At 50.0% G+C, this 25,264-nt stretch overlaps 1 long non-coding RNA gene across 1 annotated transcript; it reads right to left on the bottom strand.

The window, feature by feature from the left end:
• Window positions 1-17,892: 17,892 nt before the first annotated feature.
• LOC119403031 (uncharacterized) lies at window positions 17,893-18,284 on the bottom strand. The gene is made up of 3 exons (XR_007417267.1): window positions 18,185-18,284; window positions 18,026-18,097; window positions 17,893-17,942 (listed from the first exon to the last, which is right to left on the bottom strand). It is a non-coding gene; the product is annotated as an uncharacterized LOC119403031 (long non-coding RNA).
• Window positions 18,285-25,264: the final 6,980 nt, after the last annotated feature.

Here is a 25,264-nt window from a genome sequence, read left to right as displayed (position 1 = left end):
ACACGATGATGATGATGATGATGTCTGTGGTCTTCCCCTTTATACCGGGGGGGCACCTTTTAGTGTCCTGACCGGAACGAGAAACAAATAAATTAAAAAAATTCGGCAGATCCCACGTACCGTGGGAGTCGATGTTATGCGAAGCATGCGGCGGGTAGGTGACTGTGGCGTAAGTTTTTTTTACTGAGCGACACGTTACAAAATGACGCTAAAGGTTTGTATAAATTTTATACGCACACATACATATGTTGAAGAGCCGCATATGTGTTACATAACCAGCTGTTTACGGTTGGGTAACGCTGCCAATGGCAACGTGGGTATTACCATCACCAGAAGCGGTAAGTTGATATGTAGTGGTTATACGTGTCCCCAGAACGCATGCACGTTTCACACGTTTCACAAACCCGTGTGCATGTGTGCAAGAAGTTCTTTACAGTTCTTGAACAAGGTCATCACCACCGTGATCAGTGAGCACCAGCAGCTGGCCATGACTTCTTATAGGATCCGGTCGTGATCGTGGTGACGAGGGGTCCATGTGTAGTGAAGTATGTCGTATAGTAGAGCTGTTGGAATTCGTGGATGCCTCGGTCATTTCGTCGACAAATTGTCTGTCGACAGAGCCGGCGGGAAGTCGGAATCTGAAGTCACCCTTCGCGCTGGTGAGGTATAGGCCGTCGAGGCTGGTAGGCCTGGATAGTGCTACATAGACCAACATCAGTGGATGGTGTTTGTCGTATTCGTAGACTACCTGGGCGTATGTAGCCTACGTAGCCTAGTCTACAATGCGGCTGTCAATCAATCTGGCATCATTCTCGGTCAGCATGAGGCCATTGCTCAGCCTCGTAAGAAATGAAGAGGACACTGCGTCGTTCTAGTGGACGAAGTGCACTTTACGGTGATGTGGATATCATATGTAACTTAACCTTCGTTAATGTATTCCTCCGGGGTCGAGCAATGCAATATAGCTTGCTGAATCATAGGAATACAAACGAATGTTTATTAGACTGCTATAAAAGCGGAGCCAACACTGGAACTACAGACGTTAATCTCATATGACGCCTGTATCGTAGGAGTACACATCGTAGCAGTATCATGTAGTGTTTATTGCTTTCTTGTAAAATTACATAGCCAGCACCACAACCACAATTGATGTTGCACCGTTATTACGCCTGCGTAGGCTGTTTTTCCAAACCAGTTTATAGACCTGGCGTGGCTCAGTGGTAGAATACCTGATTGCCACGCAGAATGCTTGGGTTCGATTCCTGCTGGGATCCTAATTTTCATTCTTTCCATTCGTTGAGTCAACGCTGCCGATGTTGGTTTTCCTTAACGCTCTAGCATTTAAGTTACCAATGTCTGTTCTCGCCGTTCCTGGGTAGATATAAACTGCCAATCACCTGTGGCGCATACCCGTACACCGCGGCCCGTGGTAAAAGGGTATGTGCCACACGTGTCTAGTGGAAAGGGTTTGACGACGTACGCGACAAGATTTTAACGTTATTCATGTCACGACCCGGCAGTCATATTCGTCAAATCCTCTTACCCTCCCATGCAAATTTTGGTCTACACCAAGTTAAGGAGGCCATCATGAAAGCACCCAGACGTAGGCGGCTAGATAGATAGATAGATAGATAGATAGGTAGATAGATAGATAGATAGATACGTAGATAGAAACGCTCAAAGTGCCAGAGGTTCGCCAAGAAATGCTTCGCATTTAAAAACAGAGAAAGAAAGAAAAATCACACCAGGTCCATGAACATCACAATTGTTCACTGTCTCCCTGACCACCACTGTAGAAGCCTTGCTTTTGTTATTGCTGTCGCTGCCAGGGAGTGCACGTTGGTATCGCGGCTGCAGCCTCCATCCGGGCACGAGACTAAAAAGCCATCTAAACATCGCCCAATGTTAGCGGTGTAAGCATGTTTCATGTTGGCTACCTTGTGCTGCCGACCTAAACTAGCGCCGTGGTGTACCCAGAAATTCCCTAGTCAAATTGACGAGAGCAACGAGAGGCCGAGTTGAAACTTGAAGTTAGAGGCACTTGATGGCGTGTCTTCTTTAAAGATTTTGTGTATCTGTGTCATAATTTGTTGTGTTACCTCGCGAGTGTTCGCTTAGGGGTGACTGAGATTGCTAAGACTACCAGCAGCCTCAATTACGACGTCATCGACTCTGCTGTCAGCTTGGATGAAGCGCGAAAGACGGGGACAGAAAAGGCACACATACAACCACACATACTGCGCTACGTGTGGGTGTATGTGTGCCTTTCTGTCCCTGTCTTTCGCGCTGCTCCCTTAAGTTATGTTGAACCAACTAGCCAACAAGTTCACTCTTCGACGTATCAGTGGTGTTCCGATGTAAGCGCCTGGTATAACTCAGTGCGCTCCAGAATGAGGGATTTGCCTTGTTAAGCTTCACCGCTGCACAGTGGCGTTATGCGAAGAAAACTAAACGTCACGCTGTGAAGCTCTAGCCCTTCGTGGCCGAGAAGGGTTCGCTGCCGCAAAGTCGTTGATAAAACATTTACGGCTTCGAAGCAACTTAAAGGAATCAGTCATCTCATGAGACCGTCCGAGACGTGTGAATGTTAAAGCATACAGGCGTACTTTCCATTTGTAGTAATGGACATATCGAACTATTTCGCGATCCCCTTCGAATCCGATGTGTCCGACTGTCGTCAAGTGAGGTGAAGCCTGAGGCACTCGAGAGCGCGCGTTGCGTTAAAACGTCTGTGTGCTTTATGTTACCTCGCGAGTGTTCGCTTGAATTTATACAGATTGTTAAGGCTATCAGCAGCGCTAAGAAATCCGTCATCTGCGCATTGACCTGAAATGTAGCAGCTGGCGTTTGAAGTAGGCATCCGTAGCGGCGCCTCGTCGCAATTAATTGTGCAGCAAGTTCACTATGCGATCTCGCTTCAGGCCACCTGATTCATTGATATCTTGTAATAATCTCTGTTGGCATAATTAAGTTTCTCCATGACACTATTCCAAGAAGTGGCTTGGTCTGTAGATCTAATGTAAATGGTTGCTGCAGGTAGAAGAATTGAATAAACCTTTGCTATGCACTTGCGCATTTGTTAGAAGTTTGGGTGCTCGTACGGTGACTGGAGACTGCGTCCTTTTTTGTAATCAAAGAAGACAAAGCATCAGGTAACGTACGTGGCAGATTTCTCTGTGGTGGGCTTCGCTGCACAATGAATCGTCGATGCACAGTGCATGCTTTGTGGCATAACACAACTGCAATGCCATAAAGCTGACTACAGTGAATCTGTCATCTTGTAGCTCGTATATATAATGTAAATACATAGTGCATTGAATCCAAGGGGCAGTGCAAGCATGGCGTAAACAAGCAGGGTACGAGTCAAAATATGGGCGGCGTGCGCAGCACAGATTTCTTTGCGTTCCACAACGCAGGAATTGCTTTGTAAGTTTTACCGCTACACAGGGGTGTAATGCGACGAAAACTAAATGCCACGCTGTGAAGCTTGCTACCTGTGGCTGCAATTAGTTGCCGGAAAGCAGGGGCGTAGCCAGAAATTTTTTTCGGGGGGGTTCAACCATACTTTATGTGTGTTCGTGCGTGCGTTTGTATGTGTGCGTGTATATATACGCAAGCAAAATTAAAAATTTTCGGGGGGGGGGGGGTTGAACCCCCCCCCCCCTCCTTGGTTACGCCCCTGCCGGAAAGAGTATCGCGAGGTTGCTTATACTCAGTATGTATCAAGACATGTACCAACTATATTTAAGCTTCAGACAGGCATTTTATGCATTTTTAATTACGGGTATATCGAGCTATTTAGCGATGCCCTTTGATTCCGATGTATACGAGTTTATATACACTTAGCCGACAGTGTGCATTCGTAACACATTGGTCGGTTCAGCGAAGCATTATGTGGTGAGGAGCATTGATTTTCCTGGCGTAAACAAATACTTTTTTTTATTATATTGTCACGTGGTCGTGACGTCGACGAAGACAGCAGTCGGCGTTTGCAGAATGAAACTGTTTATTTGGCCGAACTTGTGGCCGGGAAAATGACAACTAGAACTACAGCAATACACGCTGTTCAATGATAGCGGCGAACAGGGCGTCGTCCGTCGATCAACTGACAAGCGATCAAGCGCGTCGGCTTTTATACAGGCGCTATCGAACGTTCCAGCAATATCGCTGGTGGCGGCGTTATCTCTAGACAAAGCTGGAATATTCGCGTGCGGCGCGCAATCTTAACAAACCGATCTACAACAATCGCGACGCTTCTAGAACACTACTTCGCGGACAGCGTCGAGCGTTGATAACCGTCCCTGCCGGTCAAACCCGAATACATCAAAACAAGACAAGAAGTGGGCGTGGCATTGCCCCCCTCTGAAAAAGCATCGTCCTGATGCTTGTGAAAGAACATAGAAGAGGAAAAAACAAGTGCATACACAACTAAATTACAATAAAAAGGAAAAGATAGAGTCCCCAGGCTCGCTAACGCGCAAAAAACGGCTTAAGGCGCACGACATGGACGATTTCAGGTCGCGCACGGCGCCGCTGAGAGTTCGTAATGCCGTCAGGGACAACCTCATAGTCGAGTGCGCCGAGGCGTCGAAGTACCCTGTACGGTCCAAAGTATCGTCGAAGAAGCTTCTCACTAAGTCCTCGTCGGCGTATTGGCGTCCATACCCATACACGGTCACCGGGCTGGTATTCCATGTGGCGTCGTCGAAGGTTGTAGCGGCGACTGTCAGTCGTCTGCTGGTTCTTGATCCGTAGGCGGGCGAGCTGTCGTGCTTCTTCGGCGCGCTGTAGGTAGGTGGTCACGTCGATGTTTTCCTCGTCGGTCACGTTTGGTAGCATGGCGTCGAGCGTCGTTGCCGGGCTCCGTCCGTAGACCAACTTGTATGGCGTCATCTGCGTCGTTTCCTGTACGGCCGTGTTGTACGCGAAGGTCACGTACGGAAGGATGGCGTCCCACGTCTTGTGTTCGACGTCGACGTACATGGCCAGCATGTCGGCGATAGTCTTGTTTAGACGCTCGGTGAGGCCGTTGGTCTGTGGGTGGTACGCGGTGGTGCGGCGGTGGCTTGTGTGGCTGTATTCCAAGATCGCCTGAGTTAGGTCAGCCGTGAACGCCGTACCTCTGTCGGTGATGAGAACCTCTGGGGCGCCGTGTCGCAAGACGATGTTCTCCACGAAGAACTTGGCTACCTCGGCGGCGCTGCCTTTGGGCAAGGCCTTTGTCTCGGCGTAGCGGGTGAGGTAGTCAGTCGCTACGACGATCCACTTGTTGCCGGAAGTCGACGTCGGGAACGGCCCCAGTAGGTCCATCCCGATTTGCTGGAACGGCCGGTGAGGTGGTTCGATTGGCTGCAGAAGTCCCGCTGGCCTAGTCGGCGGTGTCTTCTGTCGCTGGCAATCTCGGCAAGTCTTGACGTAGTGGGCGACGTCGGCAGCAAGGCGTGGCCAGTAGTATTTTTCCTGTATTCTGGCGAGCGTGCGGGAAACACCGAGGTGTTCAGCCGTCGGGTCGTCGTGTAGGGCCTGGAGGACTTCTGGTCGCAATGATGAGGGCACGACGAGAAGGTAGTCGGTTCGAAGTGGCGAGAAGTTCTTCTTAAGGAGAACGCCGTTCCGTAAGAAAAACGACGGCAGTCCTCGCTTGAATACCTTCGGGACAACGGCGGTCTTGCACTCGAGGTACTCAATAAGGCCCCCCAGTTCCGCGTCGGCCCGTTGCCTTTCGGCGAAGTCGTCGGCACTTATAGTTCCGAGGAAGCAGTCGTCGTCGTCGTCTTGCGGCGGCGCGTCGACGGGGGCACGAGACAGGCAGTCGGCGTCAGAGTGTTTTCGTCCGGACTTGTACACGACGGTAATATCGAATTCTTGAAGCCTGAGACTCCATCGTGCGAGACGACCTGAAGGGTCCTTCAAGTTAGCTAGCCAACATAAGGCGTGATGGTCACTGACAACTTTGAAGGGCCTGCCGTAGAGGTAGGGGCGAAACTTTGAGGTAGCCCAGAGAATGGCAAGGCATTCCTTTTCTGTTGTGGAATAGTTTGCTTCTGCCTTGGATAGTGACCGGCTAGCATAACTGATAACCCTTTCAAGCCCGTTAGTCTTTTGCACAAGGACGGCACCGAGTCCTACGCTGCTTGCGTCGGTGTGTATTTCTGTATCGGCGCAATCGTCGAAATGCGCAAGTATGGGTGGTGTCTGCAGGCGTCGTTTAAGTTCTTGAAAGGCTTGCACTTGCGCCGTTTCCCACCTGAATTCCACGTTATTCTTCGTGAGAAGCGTCAGTGGTTCGGCGATCCGTGAAAAGTTTTTGACGAAACGTCGGTAATAGGCACATAAACCGAGAAATCGGCGCACGGCCTTCTTGTCGGTGGGTGGCGCAAATTCGGTGATGGCAGCTGTTTTCCGCGGGTCTGGGCGCACTCCAGACTTGCTGATCACATGACCCAGAAACAAGAGCTCGTCATACGCGAATCTGCACTTTTCTGGCTTCAGAGTCAGTCCAGAGGTCTTGATTGCTTGAAGTACTGCCTCAAGCCGCCGGAGATGCTCGTCGAAGGTCGAGGAAAACACGACGACGTCGTCCAAACACACAAGGCACGTCTGCCACTTCAATCCGGCCAGTACGGTGTTCATGACACGCTGGAACGTCGCAGGTGCCGAGCAAAGACCGAAAGGCATGACGTTGAACTCAAAGAGGCCGTCGGGTGTTATAAAGGCAGTCTTTTCTCGGTCTCTCTCGTCGACTTCGATTTGCCAGTAGCCGGTCTTGAGGTCCATCGACGAAAAGTACGTCGCGTTGTGAAGTCGATCCAGGGTGTCGTCTATTCGTGGGAGGGGGTACACGTCCTTCTTCGTGATTTTGTTCAGGCGCCGATAATCAACGCAGAAGCGCAGTGTCCCGTCCTTCTTCTTCACTAACACCACGGTTGACGCCCACGGACTCTTGGACGGTTGGATGATGTTGTCGCGTAGCATCTCGTCGACTTGTTTCTTTATCGCGTCGCGCTCTCGAGTAGAAACTCTGTAGGGGCTCTGACGGAGTGGTCGAGAATTTTCTTCTGTTATAATGCGGTGCTTCGCGAGGGGCGTTTGTCGGACCCGCGATGACGACGAGAAACAATCCTTGTATTGCAAGAGCAGGGTTTTGAGCTGGTCTTGCTTGGCCTTCGAAAGGATCGGGTTGACGTCAAAATCCGGTTCGGGACCTCTATTTGTCGAAGCAGGTTCGGCAGCATCGAAGAGGGCGAAAGCCTCGCTGGCGGCTACACATTCGTCGATGTAGGCAACCGTCGTACCAAAGTTGAGGTGCCTATATTCGTGGCTGAAGTTTGTCAGCACTACTTTTGCTTTACCGTCACGCAGCTCGGCTATACCTCGTGCGACGCATATTTGACGGTTCAGGAGTAGGTGCTGATCACCCTCGATGACGCCTTCAAGGTTCGCAGGTTTTTCGGTGCCGACGGAAATAATGACGCTGGAGCGCGGCGGAATGGTCACCTGCTCTTCTATCACATTCAATTCATGGTTGCCTGGCATCGCGTGGGGTGGGAGCGCTTTGTCCGAGTTCAGTGTTATCGACTCAGACCTCAGATCGATGACGGCGCCGTGGTCACTTAGGAAGTCCATTTCAAGTATCACATCCCTGGAGCAGTTTTGTAGGATTACAAAGCTCGCAGGATAAGTCCGGTTATTGATGGTGACTCTCGCCGTGCGGACACCAATCGGCGTTATCAGGTGGCCTCCAGCTGTCCGGATTTCGGGTCCACTCCAAGCGGTCTTTACTTTCTTCAGCTTGGTGGCGAACGATCCACTAAAGACAGAATAGTCGGCTCCGGTGTCGACGAGGGCTGTGACGCTGTGGCCGTCGATAAGAACGTCGAGGTCGCTAGTTCGTCGTCTCGCGTTGCAGTTAGGTCGTGGCGTGGGGTCACGGCTGCGTCGGTGTGTTCCGCCGCTTCCATTTTGCGTCGTCGGGTCTTCTTCAGACCGCGAGATTTCGTCGTCAGGGGTCTGTCTGGTTCGCGTCGTGTTCTGAAGGTTTCGTCGCGGCGTCGTCGTCGGCGGCGGAGGATCTTCGGGAGTTCGTCGTACAGCAACCGCACCTCCATCGGTTGCTGCCCTTAGTTTTCCGGATACGGGCTAGGCGACCGGCCCCGGTTTGGGCCAGTGTACGGCCGGCGGTGCGGTGACATGTAGCGGCCGGGCGACGGCGAGCGGGAAGGTCGTTGTTCTTGCCACTGTGTTCCGGTGAGGTAGTCGTCGATGTCGCGCGGCCGTTCGCCTGGCTGCGGGCGCGGCGCGTTGATAGCGAATCCCCGTAGTCCCATCTGTCGGTACTGGCAGCGGCGGTACGTGTGGCCGGCCTCTCCGCAGTGGTAGCAGAGCGGGCGGTTGTCGGGGGCACGCCAGACATCGGTCTTCCTCGGGGGGCTGCGCTGGCCGACAGGTGGTCGGTAGGGCGTCGGTGGAGGCGGCGGCGTCTGGCGACGGTACTGCGGCGGTGTGGCGTCTTGGCGGGGGCGTGGAGGAGGAGCATGACGGCGGGCTGCAGCAGCATAGCTCATAGCTTGCGGCTGCGGCTCTGCTAGCTGAGGCGCGCCGAGTGAATGCTGGATCTCCTGGCGCACGACGTCGGCGATGGACTCTACTTGAGGTTGCGACGGAGGTAGAATTTTTCGCAACTCCTCTTGCACGATTGCTCGAATCGTCTCGAGCAGGTCGGCGGGTCCTAGGGCTTGAACGTCGGCGTAGCTTGTAGCCGAGAAGCTGCGGTTGTATTGCCGCGTTCGCATCTCAAGCGTTTTCTCGATCGTGGAAGCCTCCGATGCGAATTCAGCGACCGTCTTCGGCGGGTTCCTTATCAATCCAGCGAAGAGTTCCTGTTTGACACCCCGCATGAGGAACCTCACTTTCTTTTCTTCGGGCATACTTGGGTCGGCGTGTCGAAACAGGCGATTCATCTCTTCCGTGTAGATGGCAATATTTTCGTTGGGCAGCTGCACACGGGTCTCCAGCATAGCCGCGGCCCGTTCCTTGCGGACCACGCTCGTGAACGTGCTTAGGAACGTCGTCCGAAAGAGATCCCATGTTTGTAGGGCGGATTCTCGGTTCTCGAACCACGTCCTCGCGGCGTCTTCTAGGTAGAAGTATACGTGGCGCAGCTTGTCCTCGCAGTTCCAGTTATTAAATGTTGAGACCCTTTCGAAAGTCTCGAGCCAAGTCTCGGGGTCTTCACATGGCGAACCACGGAACGTCGGCGGCTCCCTGGGTGGCTGCATCACGATCGCCGTAGGGGGCACTGCGTCAGTCATCGTCTCGGCGGTCGATGTGACGATCTTCGGCTGCCTGGCGTTTTCGGGAAGGAGCCCGTACTCTGGTTGCAGTCCCTTCTGCCGGCGGCTGGTTCGAGGATCCGGGTTGTCCTTAGAGTCGTCTTCTTCGCGGCTTGGGCTTGGGTCAGCGCTCCGCGGTGGCGTCCGGATCATGAAGCAGCACCTCCACCAGATGTCACGTGGTCGTGACGTCGACGAAGACAGCAGTCGGCGTTTGCAGAATGAAACTGTTTATTTGGCCGAACTTGTGGCCGGGAAAATGACAACTAGAACTACAGCAATACACGCTGTTCAATGATAGCGGCGAACAGGGCGTCGTCCGTCGATCAACTGACAAGCGATCAAGAGCGTCGGCTTTTATACAGGCGCTATCGAACTTTCCAGCAATATCGCTGGTGGCGGCGTTATCTCTAGACAAAGCTGGAACATTCGCGTGCGGCGCGCAATCTTAACAAACCGATCTACAACAATCGCGACGCTTCTAGAACACTACTTCGCGGACAGCGTCGAGCGTTGATAACCGTCCCTGCCGGTCAAACCCGAATACATCAAAACAAGACAAGAAGTGGGCGTGGCAATATGATATTTAGGAGATGGTGCTTCTGTCACCGGCCATTCCTTTTCACTGATGATAGGATATGTGAAAAGCACAGCAATGAAAAAATATGTTTTATAAAGAACAGCTAGGCAGAGTTCATATAAGTCCGTATACAATTAACAGAAAAATGTTATTCACAATGGTGTTTCATATATCTGCTTGATACAGCACGCATGCGATGTGAGCCATGTATGCATATGCGACATATATCGGTTGAGGATGGCCTAGATCCATCATCACGATGTGTTCGTTAGGCACCGGGAACTCCACTAAACTGATGAGAAAATAACCAATCTGCATCGCTGCGCCTCCTAGTACACACATATACTGTGCTCCAAGTAGGGAGGCCGGCTTCGGCGTGACACTCGTTCGCGTGGTGGCTCGATCGCCACAAGCATTTGCTTAAAGCGAGCAATATTGATTATTCGATGACTATCACGGAATATTGGAGCTAAACGTTTTTCCAAGGCACCTTTTGGGAAAAGCTGGCTTTTCTGGAACCACAAAACAAGGCCCAAACAGCAGCTCATATGAATACATAGCATGCTAGCTGTTCCGATCATGTCTCAAACTTCGTCGTCCAAAAAGAACCAGCTTCGTAAACTAATGCTCTTGATACGCCAGCGAGGTTAACACAAAAATGAAACCTGCGGCTATGCCTGCGCAGTCATCTCATTGAAGTGAAACAAAACTGATTCCCCCTCCTTGCGAACTGCTTGCCCCTTAGTCAAAAAGTGGCCCTTTCCAAAGAAAGCAGCAAGGATGCACCTTTATTCGTGCGTCCATTAAATCAAGCCACCAGCATTTCCATGGTTCAATCGCATCATCAACGTCTCGCACGCACGTAGAGCCCTAGGTACATCTCGCTTGAAATTTCCTAGGGACAGCACCAAAAAGTGGTCTGGCAACACGGGCATGTTTTGGTGCATGGAGGAAGGAATACCAAGGAGAGGCCCTGACGTCACATTCGTGAAGCCTCCACATCGCAAACAACCGCATCGCCTCCTAGCGAATGTGCAGCGAAACATTTCGCGATTTCCGTCGCGACGCTTGCAAGCGCATGCGCGCATCGCGAAACTTTGCAGCCTTTTTGTTTGTTTGTTTTTCGCCGTGCAAGCGGTGTAGTCGATTCACGCATGCTGCCCTTTGTGTGTGTTCTTTAGGAAAGCTACGCAATGCCCAGCTGTTGCGTATACCCGGTGCAAATCGCGTGCACTGCGGACAGTACCGGGTGTCACTTTTCATGTGTACGTATACGTTCGCTTCATTGCTGATCACTAAGGCATGGTATTTGCGTGCGAAGCTCTCGGATGTGCGCTCTGTTGCTTGTTACTCATTCTGTCAACTCAGAACTCATGTGAACTTTTGTTTTTGGCGTCTGACGCGTCGTACACAACATGCGCTGAGGGCATCGTACGTTTTAGAGGCTGTGTCGTTCAACGAAAGGGCAATAAACTTTTGTTGTTATTACCGGACTACGTGATGTATGTATTGTTCGGTGTGCGCTCGCTGCGTGCTTGTGTTGTGTGCGCACTGGAATTGCAAACTTTACGTGTACGATCGCTTATACAATACAGCGGTGTCCTCTTTTCGACGTGAAGTTACGTCAACTATAGGTTGGCGTTGCGCCGCAACCGCTAATCGGGCAATAGATCGGGAAATCGGGCTACGAGAAAGGAAAAGAGAGATCTAACGCCCAGTAGAACGCGTAAGTCACTGCTAGGTGAGTTCGAATACGATGATGCAGGGGCTGAATGTTTTTGATTACGGCACGTACCGGTACTTTCTGTACTGTTGCACAAAAACGCTCCACGAAAAATTTCAGCACGCAGTGCTCGGGCCTGCCACGCACGAACAGCCGGGTAAACGTCTGCTTGCAACGTTTTACTACGTGCAAACCGCACAATAGGCGCTAAGTTTACTCCGGGACTACAAATCTGAGCAGAAGCGAAACAGCGCGGAGAGCACGCCGCGGGGCGTCTGCTGTTTTGTTTGCCCCATACCGGTTTGTTTGCCCCATAAATCTGACGTCACTTCCGCCACACTTTTCGCAATGCATTGGGATACGATAGGGCCTCTCCTTAGTTTTTCCTTCGTCCATGTTTTGGTGGCTTTTTAGTCGCTCCCTCCATCCGGTGCGCCACAGTCTTTCACAAAGCCGAGTGCCTCCGGTAGTGTGGCGCCATCTGTCTGACGAGGGCCTAGGCATTCGCAGTGAAGCACCAGGGCCCGTATTCCCAAAAGGCGACAATCGCAAAAGTATCGCCTTTGGTGCGCGCTGATTGGCTATTGAGCAAACCGGAAAAGTTAGGGCGCCATCTGGTAATTCCGCCGACGTCAATTTTGCGTCATGGTGCTCGACGGTGTTCTCGACATATTTGCAATAAGCGAAGGCACCGTTAACCGTCGGTTCGTGGTGAAGTCTAGCATTTCAGTGACGTAGGCGGTAGCTTCTAGTATTCAATCCTCGGTGGATATACGCAGCATTTTTTACGCTGAAGCTTTCATCAAGCATTACCTTGGGGTGTTATCAGCACTCGTTCTTTGCCAGCGCGTGTTTTTTCGTGGTTTGAACGTCCCAGGAGCATGAACCGTGCGTTGCTCGCGTGGCTTATCGCGAGCCGGCAACATGTTGAGATCTTGAGACGATGTCCCCAGGTGAAAATGAGTAACTGGGAATCCAACTGGTTTCAACTGGGATCAAATGGTTCCAGTTGGGAAACAACTGGTCCCAGTTGATTCCAGTTGCAACTGGTCCCAGTTAGCAGCTGGTCCCAGTTACAACTCAACTGGTCCCAGTTGATTCCAGTTGCAACTGGTCCCAGTTAGTAGCTGGTTCCAGTTACAGCTCAACTGGCCACCAACGGGAACCATGACCAGTTGAACTGGAAGAAGCTGATCCCAGTTGGAAACCATAACCAGTTAAATTGGAAGCAAGTGGTCCCAGTTGCGCCCTAACTGGAAGTGCGACCAGTTGTCCTGGTTGTACGGTTCTTCAAAGTGAAAGAAGAAAGATAATTGAACTCGAACGCATACGCAGCATTGCTGCACTTGAGCGAATGGGTTTTATCTAAGAGCTTTTTGTGTCCTATTCGCAGAAGGGTACCATCACTGGCCTAGTAATATTCCTAGGACAATGAGAGAATAAGAAAATAGCATCTCATGGTTTGCGAATGAATTATCTTTTCTTGTTTAGACGTCATCCTCTTCGTGTTGTTTAGACCCCATTACATTAATATATACAGTCTTACCTCACCTGATATATATGTATTTTTCAAAATCATATTATCGTGGATTATTCCGTTGCGCAAATGCGCAACACAGTGCACACAAGCGTACGCTAGTTTTAGCATCAGTACATTCAACTAACATTAAAAGCTGTTGTCAATCTTTTTACGTCCATCACGGTGACAATACGCGCAACCGAGGCGGGCCCAATTGACGTTGGGGTGTTAATATTGCCGTCGTCTCGCTGGGAGCATGCCATGCTTAATAGTCTTGTGTGCAGCACAGCGGTTACTTCCGTACGAGAACGAAAAATGGAGTAGTGCCAGTGCCGAGAGCTACCACAGCTGAGACTGCCACAGACTGCTGACATCCTGCCGACACAAACCCACAAACCGCTGCACAAACGCAGCCTCTCTACATCGACTGCCGTCACATTAGTCCCGTATCTCATAGGCTCAAACATTGAACGAAGCAGTAAAGTAATCAAGCATAAAGATTACATATAAAATAAACTGAAATGAATTATTTCGTGCCAATTCGGCAATATTTAATGGAAGAAAGAAACTGGATAACAAAGACATAAAATTTAGAAAAACAGCGATGCTAGTTTCGTACACCACATGGGACGAGGGCTAGCTACCGAGCGCTCGGTGGTCCGTGGTGGCGCTGCTTAGTTGTGCTGTTTTTCAAAAGGAACGTGCAGTCATGGCGTGCGTAAATTAGACTTTGTCGAATTAGTGTTCGGCAGCTTCATCTCTGGAAGACTTTGACTTCAGGCGAACGCCGGACAATTCTTTACGCCTGTGACAAGACGGATATATGGACCCATTGTGTGCGGAATGCTGCCTGCCAATTGTCAGCGATGCAGCCGTTTGAAGGTAATTATACCATTTATGCTTCGAGTGCTAGTTGTTCAGTATCCTAGAGAAGATGTAGATATAATGCAGGCAGAGTGCTTTGAGTGTTGAGACGATGGAACGTTGCATTGTAAACAAATGCTTTCTATACTGCTCTAGCTAAGTTTGTTTATGGGTTTGTGCGGAGTGCTCGCAAACTTGCTGCCATTTCTTTGGGAGCATCACAGAAAACGAGTGCCGTGCAATACTTGTGCTTTGAACGGCGTGCTAAATAACTATGAAGTGTACTCGTAACTCTGTCCGCGACTTTCAAAGAAAGCGCTAAGGGCCCGTATTTGCACTCTAAATGAATATTCCTGAACCTGTTGCATGTGTAGGCATATGAATTCGAGTGAAAATAATGGTGTTTTTTATTATTTTTTGCTGCTGATATATAAACTCGACTTCTAAAAATTCGGAATAGATGCAGCGCATGATCTCTGTAGACACTGTTTGTCGTGTGAATTGTTAGAAGGCAGGTCTGCTGTGTATATCTATAAATTTATATGACTGTTCTGAGACATTCATGAAACATGTTACCTCTTATTTTGCAGCAACGCTGTTTCATTGGTCACGGGTGAATGGCACAGATTCATCAGCTGCGCAGCCCGAAACTTCACCAGTATATTGGTTGAGAAAATACAGCACTGCATGAAAGCCGAGCGGAGGATATCTTTGCACTGAATGTGCAACCACAGTGCTGGTCCAAACCAGCCACAGCAGGGAATGCCTAGAGCTGTGTAATTTTTTGTGTAATAGCAATAAATCATGATCATCTTCTACACTTAACATGGAGTGTCAAGTGTTCCATTGGAGTGTTTGATGTGCTCAGAATGAACATTATTTGCACGTTGAAGATTGTTTGAGCTAGCTGGAGTACAAGCATGCCCATTTGGGCACCAACGGGGAATCGGACCTGTTCACAACTGGGAAAGCATTTCCAACTGGGAATGCATTCCCAATTGGTACCAGTCGCCAACTGGGAATGTATACCCAACTGGTCCCAGTCGCCAACTGGGAATGCATTCCCAACTGGTCCCAGTTACCAACTGGAAATGTGTTCCTTAAACCAGTTGAAGTGGAACCAGTTGAAACCAGTTGGATTCCCAGTTACACATTTTCACCTGGGTCGCTGCAACGGCACGCTACAGCTGAACTCTCCGAGTACGCCGTGTTAAACTCTCAACGAAAGTACGTTTCACGCAAAGTTGCATTCTTTAAATATTATACTGTGCATTAAATATTCGAACAAAAAAACGTTGAAAGCACTTTCAACACGTCTTATACCTCAAGTAGCCACAGCCAAGTCGGCCAAGCCTGGCCACTGCGTAGAAGCAGCAGCACACGCTCGAAAACGCCGCACTCGGGTTGTTCTGCTCGCACGGTGCGCTCACTCCTGTGTTGTGAGACATTCGTACCACCAACGGCCAGTAGCAACAATGACGTCACAGGCAAGTGTTTTTTTAACTTATTGAACGCATCGAATTCTACGTCACCAAACGCGATACTATCGCCTTTTGCGATCGTTTGAGAATACGGGCCCAGGTGTTCCATGCTCTCCTCGTCCTTCCCGCATGTCCTGTACTGTACAGTGCCGTCAGCCAACGACGGGTCGAAGTGACGCCGATACACCCGAGTGCGAAGCGCTCCAGCACGGGCCTCAAACAGAAGCGCACTGCCGACACTATTGTCGTATAATCGTTCGGCGGAGATGGTGGTCTTGTGGGCTCTGTATACTTGGTATTCACGTGACGTCACGGCAGAGCAGGCTGGCGGCTGCAGCAGCGGAAAGGGCACGACCTGCGTTGGCCACTATGGTAGCGCCATATTTTTGGGGGGACGGTGCCAACGAGAACAAGCGGTGTTTCTGCAGCTCCGCGGCTGGTGATCTCTGCCTTTTCATTGCTTTAAAAGAGTTGCAGTAAAGCACCATTGCTTTGCAACCATGAATGCGGGCCCCTCAGTAAAGTTGAGTTCGTACGCGCAGAATTTAGAGGCGAATGCGAAGAACCGCTACGTTAAGAAAGTGGAGCTTTGCGGTGGCGTCGATCCACTTTTGCTTACTTCGAAAGAAACGTCGTTCGATCTCGCGCTCGTGCGTAAAGTAGAACTTTCGGACATCAAGGATTACCTTGTGCACACGACGAGTTTCATCACCCACGAACAACTGAAGGCCAAAAAATCTCGAGTCGCATAATTACCTGACCAGCGGATTCGTGCAAAGAGCCCCAGCTGCGAAGACACGGTGATCAAAACATCGCGCGCACCAAGGTAAGACAATCTTTGACTAGGCTGACTGTATTTCTGGATCGCATTGTAACGCTAACGGGTAGTGCTTGCCGATGTGTGTGACAGTGGTGTGATTAATGTTGGAAGTTTGCTTCGCTGCGCAGCGAGACCTCGTGAAACATTCACAAGTGTCTCCGCGAGGTCCTACATATTTTCGCTTCTGTACCGTTACACTACGACGCTACGCGAAAATTCCAGGAGTGCCTTTTTGCACAGCACAGTGTCAAGTAACACAGTTCTCTTCGGAGCCCAGGGAGAAGAAAAACGATACTAAAATAATTGCTTGTACACGTCATTTCCCATCGCGCTGCTGCTTTAGAAACAGTGACAGTGTAACTGCACTTTCCAGCGATTACCTTGCTGTGGCATCTTTTTCTTTTTGGTTTGCGAATACTCGTCACCTGCCTAAGTGCATTGCGTTCTACAAATTGTCGCTGCCAGCGAGGTAGCGGATGTTGCATGTGTCCGCGCAAGTGTGCCTAGAATGGACTACATGCATGAAAGATGCTTGCTTGCGTTTTGCTTCTGTACTGTTGCAGTGATACCTACATTAGTTTCACTCATTGTTGATGCTGAAATTTGCCTTACTTTGTGTGCGTTTAGGTGGCCTGTGTTTTCTGCGTGCGTAAAGCCAGCAGTTAAATAAACGACTTCATCCTTTTGCAGGTTAACCACTCTCAGGCGATTTCACATCAGCCACTAGAGCCATGGCTTCTAGTCAAGCAGGATGGCATGGTTAAAGCTGCGCATTGCACCTGTATGGCCGGTCTCGGTGAAGCCTGCTCGCACATTGGGACACTGCTCTTCTATTTAGAAGCAGCTTGTGTTGTGTTGCAGTGTTATCCCTACCTTCAGTGCTGCACATGTCTGGTCTTTTGGGAGATTCTTGCTTTGACATGCGTGGCTTGGCATGTGATTTACATTACAAAAAACATGGTTGCTTAAGGCAAATGTAGGGGGCAAGATGAACTTTATTCCCAGCAGTTTCGTTTCTGTTGGCGCAAACAGTGGATTTTTAGGAAGATTCCTGCTTCAACATAATGGGCACAGCACGTGCGTTATGTGCATGAGAAAACATATGGTCAGTTAACGCAAGAAGGGATTCTAAGGACTTAAAAAAGCGCTTTTGAAAGACAAATTCAGGTAGAAAAATGAACTTTATTTCCTGCTTTTGTCCTTACTGCATCGGTGTCTGAAACTTCGTTCGGAGTTCGTACAAGTTTCAGAGGCAGAAATTACGGTCATTGAAGACCCCCGTCAATGCTTCTTCAATGGACGCCAGGTCCTGCAAGGCCACTCCCAATCGCAGCCTCATTAGTGTGAGTACAAATTCTTGGAATTTCGCAAGAGCATTGTTTGGGCTGTGTGGCACACTACTTTCGACAAGTGTGAACAGTGAAATCAGAACTGTGAAGCTTGGTAGGCCCGTGTAAAATTGCACACGGGTGTTGTCATGCTCCAAAGAAGCTTTCGACAGCCGAAGTGTGTCCAGAGAGCCCTTCACCTCCTGTAACTCGGTGCGTAGGACCTGGTTATCAGCTTCAAAGCTCTTCAGAACACTGCCTGTGATGTCAGTTTGAGTTTCAGCATCCTTTAGCACTGAAAGAAATGTATAGGCAATACATTACTACGCATTTGCCAATCAGGTGCAGAGTGCTTGAGATATTTGTCACATTACTGACATGAAGTGGTATTTACTGAAGCTTCAGCTGTCGAAGTGGTGGCTTGAACACCAGCTTCAGAAAACTTTACATCTGATAAAAAATGCAGGAATGTGACTCTTAGAATCCCTTGTGTTAAACACTTCCGGTTTGCTCCAACTGAACGAATGCAGTACTCACAATATGAGGCATCCACTACAACTCCAACGGGAGAACCCATTTCAGCTGAGGCCCTGCCTTCCTCGGGTGATTGCACAGATGGTGGGTCTGCAATGAGGTGTTGTCATTCATTGAAGTTATGCTCCTAAATTAAAGTACTCGGGCCGTTTGAACTGTGTAAACACAAATCACTCACAATGAACGTCAGCAACAGTATCATCAGCATCTTGAGCTACGGTTGAAGCTGGTACTTGTTGCAGCCTGGATTGACCTGCATTGAAGTGTTGTCACTGCTATTTCACAACCACCAATTTTGTGTTCACATAATGGGCCCACTACTCCAGAGAGAGGGAAGCACCAAATAGTTTACGCTGTAGGACTGTTGGATATATGACACTGTTTACTGCAAGCAATAGCGTAGAGGATGAGCAAATAGTGAGGTTTTGTAATTTTTGTCAGAAAGACCAACCATGCAAAAATTAAAAGTACACCACTTGCCACTGCCTGCTAGCTCAAAGACCATCGGGAACAATATAATTCCATTACAAGCACACTGTGGTGTAAAATCCAGCCTATATGAACAGCTTATCTAGGGCACTGACCTGAACCGCTGTTGAGTGCGCAATGAGGCGCATGTGGCTCATCAGCTTCCTTGTTATGTGCTGTAACAGGGCGTGCAAGTGGTGTGCCTGTATAGAATCAAGGTGCTATAAAGATGCTGAATGTCATTAAAGGAAATAGTCCCCATGTATGAATAAGCCATTGTACCCGTGACAGTTCTGCACACAGCGCTGTGCTGCACGTTCAACACATTTGAAGGCTGGAGAACTCTGCTATTGCCCTCTTGGATCTCCTTTGAGGTCGCAGCCCTCTTGCAACGTCGCTGGTGCCTGAAATAAAATGTAAAGCCTTTATGTGAAAATGTCTATGCTGTAATCCTTGGCACTACTTACAGTGATGGTTGGACCTCTGCAATTGTTTGCTATTTTCAACATTGCTGCCCCGAGTCTCTCACGACATTGTAAGCTACAACCTGTCTGCTCTCTCCTGACACAACTAATCTCAAAACAACTTGTGTAAAATTGGTGCTCATCACTCGATGATTGTATAACATATGCTGCATAACTCTTGAGTTGTGTCACAAGCAACCTGAATAACAAACAGATAACCTTCAACAGAATAATGCAAGAATACGTGCCAGTCTCTTAGACTTCTGCTGTTTGGAGTGCAACATAAAATGTGGCTGCCATCAACAACACTGTATTCACTAGCACCCACTGAGGTCTTATTGTCTCATTAATATTTTCCTTGCATACACACTATTCACTTGCTTGGCAGTTTCGAAATCTTAAATTTGTTCTGCATTACCAGCACGGGCGGCACCAGGGTTTTTTGGCTGAGTGGCAGCCATGACAAGTGTGTCGTTTTGAGGGAGGTCAGAAGTAGCACATTCAAACATACCTTGCTTCAGATTTAGCAGTTGAGTTTCTGTCATACCCCAAGTGTAAGCTGGGTGCCCAGTCTGGGTTTGTAACGTCCATCAGGTAGGATGGCCTTCCTGCAAGTGTAAACAAGACTGTTTGCAAACACAAATTCGCAGAAAACTGGCAGATTTCTAACGAGCTACTCGCTGCGGTAGCAAGAAGTTCAGTCATTACTTGGAGTCGAGCCACAACTACACGAAAAGCAGCTTTTACGCAAATGAATTAGGCACTGTTCTAAGGGGTCGTGCGCAAGATAACTTGAAGCAACGGAATCGACAGCACAAGTGTCGCTCGTTTCCAGAACAATGATAGCCATTTCACAACAACCAACAGGAATAATGTTGTCTGGGCATTAGTTAATTTCTGGTGTTTGCCAACATCACTTCGAGCACGCCGCAGTGGGGGATTCTACAGTAGCTTGGGTTCATTAACCAAACACACGGGCACTTTTGCATAACAAAAACGTGAAAACGCTGCCGCTGTGACCGAAAATCAATACCGCGAACTCGCGCTTAGAAGCGCGAGTACGCGGTATCAAGTCAGTTTGATTTAAAAGGTAAACAAAAGGTGAATGGGGGAACGTGACAGGGCAGCACCCTTTACTAATGTTCATTGCTCTCCCTCCACCTGCTATCGAAATTTAATGACAAGTGGCCCCAATCTGCCACTCTAAGCGCTACAGTAAACGGTAGGATACGTCCACGAACTGCATGACATGACAATTACATTACTGCGACGAGTTCGTGACATCTTCACGATACACGGTGACACAGGCGCCAGCACTACGGGGAAAAGCAATGAGCACATAGCCAATTGATTCCGCAGCTCTTGTTTTCGGAGTGCACGCGTGCCTTTTTAAAGCAATGACGCTTACACAGCTATCTTTAAGCTCGCTACCTCAAACAAGCCAACAAACGTTATGCTAACTACAAACGTTACAGCATTACTAGCGTCGACCAACCTATGCAAGCCCAGTCCATGATATTTATGTTGCGCTATATGTAGCAGAACGACAAAAAGGCACTCACCAGAAACGAAGTGCTCGCTGCAGACCTTGTTTGGTATTAATGTCACCACGGTTGAGGCGACGAAACCATTCCGCCCGACGTTTCGTTGAGACCTCGAGGGTCTGGTTGCACTGCCGACGAACAACAGTCGGAACAGAAAAAAACATGGTTGATCCCTCCGTCATAGGAATCGGAAGAACACGAAAGTAAAACGTGCCCTTATAGAATTAACTGAATGTTTACTGTGCATTGATATAAAAGAGTTTGCACAATATATATTGATGTCTGGCAGCTATAGCACCGTTTAACTTGGATGCACCCACTTTGATGATTGGTGGTTCATCTCTATCCCGACGACTAACGTCCATGTTAAATGATTAAACAAACCCTTCTGGTAGTTATGGCAATTAACGGTGAAAGCGTAATCAGAGATCCAGGTGTGATAGCCAGAAAAGCGTCGCATAGTAGACGCAGAACTTGGTCGCCATCGTGCGGCATGTTAAAATGTGATTGAACATTACGGCCGCACTAGAGGGAAACGCAAAGCGCGTCGTGCCACCTCGGTAGCCTGGCCGCAATTTTTCTCGGGGCGAGCGCGTATGCGGGGAACGCGATGTTACAGCCAGGTGAGACAGGCGCGCGTCGCAGAGCTATTTTTGGTTTGTTTAGCGCGATGCTATGAGCGAGGCCGACGCTTTTACGACGCTTGGGTTAAGGTCGCCACCTCGCGGTGTGTTAATGCAATGACAAAATTGCATTTCTATTGAAAACGCGCCTAATGGGACGAACGTGTAACGCGTTGCAGGTACTAATCGCGGAGGCCACCGTAATCATGAATTCCTTAGAATAACAGAGAGCTGAGCTAGTTGGTAAGTATTCATTCTAAAAAGACAGGGCGTGCAAACACGGACACAAGAAAGAAGCATGGCATATCGAGAATAGTGGTAGCGCATGCGTGAGCCAACCGTCGATTAACTTGCATAAAGATGAAATCAAATGCCTTAACAGTTATCTTCCACGTAGACCGCCACGCGTGCCGGATTGATATGTTCGCCTGTTGCATGGGCATGCGCAGATAAGTTTTCGTGCCTTCTTTCTTTTCAGCCGTTGTGCGTCTCTTCAGTTGTTAGTCGGCGTTTGTGGTGTCCTGACTTCTTTCTTGTGTCCGTGTTTGCACGCCCTGTCTTTTTAGCATGAATTCCTTTACTTTGCCGCTTCCAGAGGGCAACACCACCCCGCCGACCGCGAGAGTGGTAGATATAAAAGGCGCGTTTGTAAAGCCTCTAGAGTCTGTGACCGTGGCGCAGTGGATAGCGCGCCCGGCATCTGTTGTTGCGGACCGAGCGGTCGTGGGTTCAAGGCCCGTTGACGGAACTTTTTTTCTTTGCCATCTGATCGTGTACATTTTTTGACGTCATTTCCGTGACGGAAATACGTCACTAAATTCTTGGTGTAGCCCGGCATAAAACACTTTCGTGTTAAAAAACTACTTTCGTCGTGTTTTCACCACAGTCAGCTCTCCGCCTTGACTCGTTGTTGCATCCCAACACAGCACAGTTAACCTTATTTGGAATTATTGTTGATGACGCCTGATTACAATGCCCGGTCAGCGCAGCTCTTACGCTTCACAGCAGCACGAAACGAAAGCACTTCCCCAAAAACATGGCGACAGGAAGCGGAAGTCTCACCGCGCCGGTTCGAGCGCTTCCCGTCATGCCGCACGAGAGCGCAGCGTTGCTTACGCGTGAATACCACCTATAGGGCCAGGCTAGGTTTCTTTTCCATAGCCGCCTGCCACATCGACGTCTCGGCTTCCTGCACTCTATTCCGTACTCTTACTGCCCATTTTCTCTCACTGTCCTCCTGGACTGGGTCAGTAAAAAGGGAGTACTTGCGGCACAGATTGTGGAGACGCCTGCGCCATGGGTGTTCATGCCCTTGATAGCTGTGTATCTAAGTACACGACGGGCCCACCGCTGGTCGTTCATGAGGCGAAGACGGCCTTCGTAGGCCGCCTTGCTCCTTGCCTCTCGTGCCTCGTAACTTGACCATCCGAGGTCACCTTGTACAGCTTCGACAGCTACACGTCCATGACACGCCAGCGCCAGTCGTCCAACCTCCCGCTGACCTCTTTCCAACCACTGGCGTGTTGCTGCGGAAAGGCAGATGACGGCGTTGGCGAATGTCAGCACTGGCACGTGTACTGCCTTCCACAGTTCGCGCACCAGTACAAACCGGTTGCACCCCCACAGACTCCGCCGTCGCAATACGTTGGCGGCCCTCACCGAAGCCTGTCGAACGTGCTCCTCTTGCTTGTCATAGAGATCTGCGGAGGTGCAAAGGTTGACACCGAGATACCGGTACTTATCTGATACCGGAATGCTTCCTCCGTCGGGAAGCTGCACATCAATGGTCTCCACGCCTGAAAACTGCAATATGGCCGATTTTTTGGCATTGAAGTGAAGGCCCAGACTCTTCAGGTGGTCGGCCGCCAGTGTTACCAACCTCTGAAGGTCACTGCTGCGCTCAGCCAGTAGTACTAGATCATCAGCGAACACCAAGCCGGGCAGCGTCCATGTCTGCGCCACCCCACCAATCATGGGTCGGAACGCGAAGCCAACTCCCGATTCCACGAGTGCCTGCTCGAGTCCCGCCACATATAGCATGTATAGCAGCGGAGACAAAGGGCAGCCCTGCCTGAGTGCTCTTGTCACCTTCACAGGCTGTGTTCTGGTGCCTCTGAAGCATGCTACCACCGAGCTATCTGCATAGAGCCGCCGGAGAAAGTCTGTCCACACGCTCGGCATTTGTCGTTGGTCTAACTGGTGGAAAAACTTCTCGTGTGGCACACTCTCATAAGCCTTGGCGACATCCAGAAAGCATCCAAGCAGACCTCTGGTTTCTCTCCGTGCCACCTCGATGGTCTGGGTGAGCACGAAAAGATTGTCCTCCAAGCGTCGGTTCCGTCGGAAGCCATTCTGGAGTTCAGACAGTATGCCCCTCTTCTCCGCCCAGCCGCTCATCCAGCCCTTCAAGACTTGAGCGAAGAGTCTATATAGGACGCTCGTCACCGTGATTGGTCTATAGTCGCCCAGAAGTCCAGCGTCGCCTCCTCTCTTGCACACACTAGGCTTACTCTGCCGCATTGCCAGTCGGATGGGATTGGGCCGTTCTTGAGGATGGTATTGAAGATTCCCGCGAGGTGTTCACGAGCAGACTTCCCCAGGCATTTCACAAGGCTCGCCGGTATGCCGTCCAGTCCGGTAGCAGTACTTGCACTGATACGCGGGAGTGCACGCTCAAGAGCGATCCTCGTTATCTGTCAGTGGTCCTCTTCACTTGGTTGGTGAGGCTTATCTGGGTCGCCGTTTACTGCTGAGGTTGATTCGTCATGTGTGGGATTGAAGAGCTCTTGCATGTGGGTCGTGAGGTGCGCTGCGAGATCGGTGACTGGTAGGTTGCTGGAGTGGTGTCGAATTTCAGGTGCCGGAGTTTGGCGATCCAACGAAGACACGTATTTCCAAAATTTGTTTGCACCGTTACGCCCTGCCTCTGTGATAGCTCGCAATTGCTTGTTATTATGCTGAGCTAGTTTGCTTTGTACGAGGACCCGCATTTCTCTTTTGAGGCGGAGGTATTCCTCCCAGGTACTCATGCACTCCTCTCCGGGTGATGTCCTAACAGCCGCTCTGTGTAGGCGATTCGCCGTTCGCCTTGAAATAAGGGCCCTTTGTACCTCTTCGTCCCACCAGCCTTTGCGCCGTAGACCGCCGCGGGAATTTACACGAATTTCGTGCTTCTTCATGATGCGTCTCAGTTCGAGCACAAATTGATCATATGTTGGTGGTTCCGTCGGTTGAAAGTTCTGCTCGAATGCTTCCGCGACTGCCGCATACTCCGACTGCGGGAGGTGCCTCTCAGCAGGGTTGCGATGTTCCTTCGCAATGGTTCGCCAGGAGGATCGAGAAAAGCTCAACTTGATTCGGTTGTGGTCGCTTCCTATGCTGAATTCACCATTTTCATCGATGTTCATGAGGGTGAGACGTCGTTCTAAAGCAGGTGTCGCAAGCACGTAATCAGTACAGCTGCGACTGTTCCTTGCGCTCCAGGTGTACTGTCCTTCACATTCTGGACGAAGATTTAGCACCTCTAAGGCAAGTGTACGTGCCAGTGTCAGCAGTAGTTCCCCATTGGTATCTTGGAACCCATCCAGAGCTTGGAGGTGCCCATTGAAATCGCCCATAATGAGAACCTCTCGCTGGCTTGCCCATCTTGCCACGTCTTCCCTGATGCACTGCACCATACTTGAGTTTCCAGCATCGGCTCCAGCAGATACGGCAAAGTAGACCACCCCTACCAGGACTGGCAGCCCCTGCAGGTAGCCCTCGACCCACATGTGCTCAACACACGGACTGCCCAGCTTCTTCCAAGCTGACCTAGTTTTCCACAGGAAACCGATTCCTCCCCCTTTCCTCGATTCACCTGAACGGTTCAAGCCAGCCCACTGCCAACTTTTATGTACTGGTGGCTCTTCCATGCCTCGAAGGTGTGTTTCAGCCACGGCATATATCTCTATGTCTCCTTCACCCATCATCTGGTACAGTTCTTCC

This window comes from Rhipicephalus sanguineus, chromosome 8, assembly GCF_013339695.2.
Source record: "Rhipicephalus sanguineus isolate Rsan-2018 chromosome 8, BIME_Rsan_1.4, whole genome shotgun sequence".
Taxonomy (NCBI): domain Eukaryota; kingdom Metazoa; phylum Arthropoda; class Arachnida; order Ixodida; family Ixodidae; genus Rhipicephalus; species Rhipicephalus sanguineus.
Note: the sequence above shows the minus strand (reverse complement) of the source record. Positions and strands in the feature narration are given on the sequence as shown.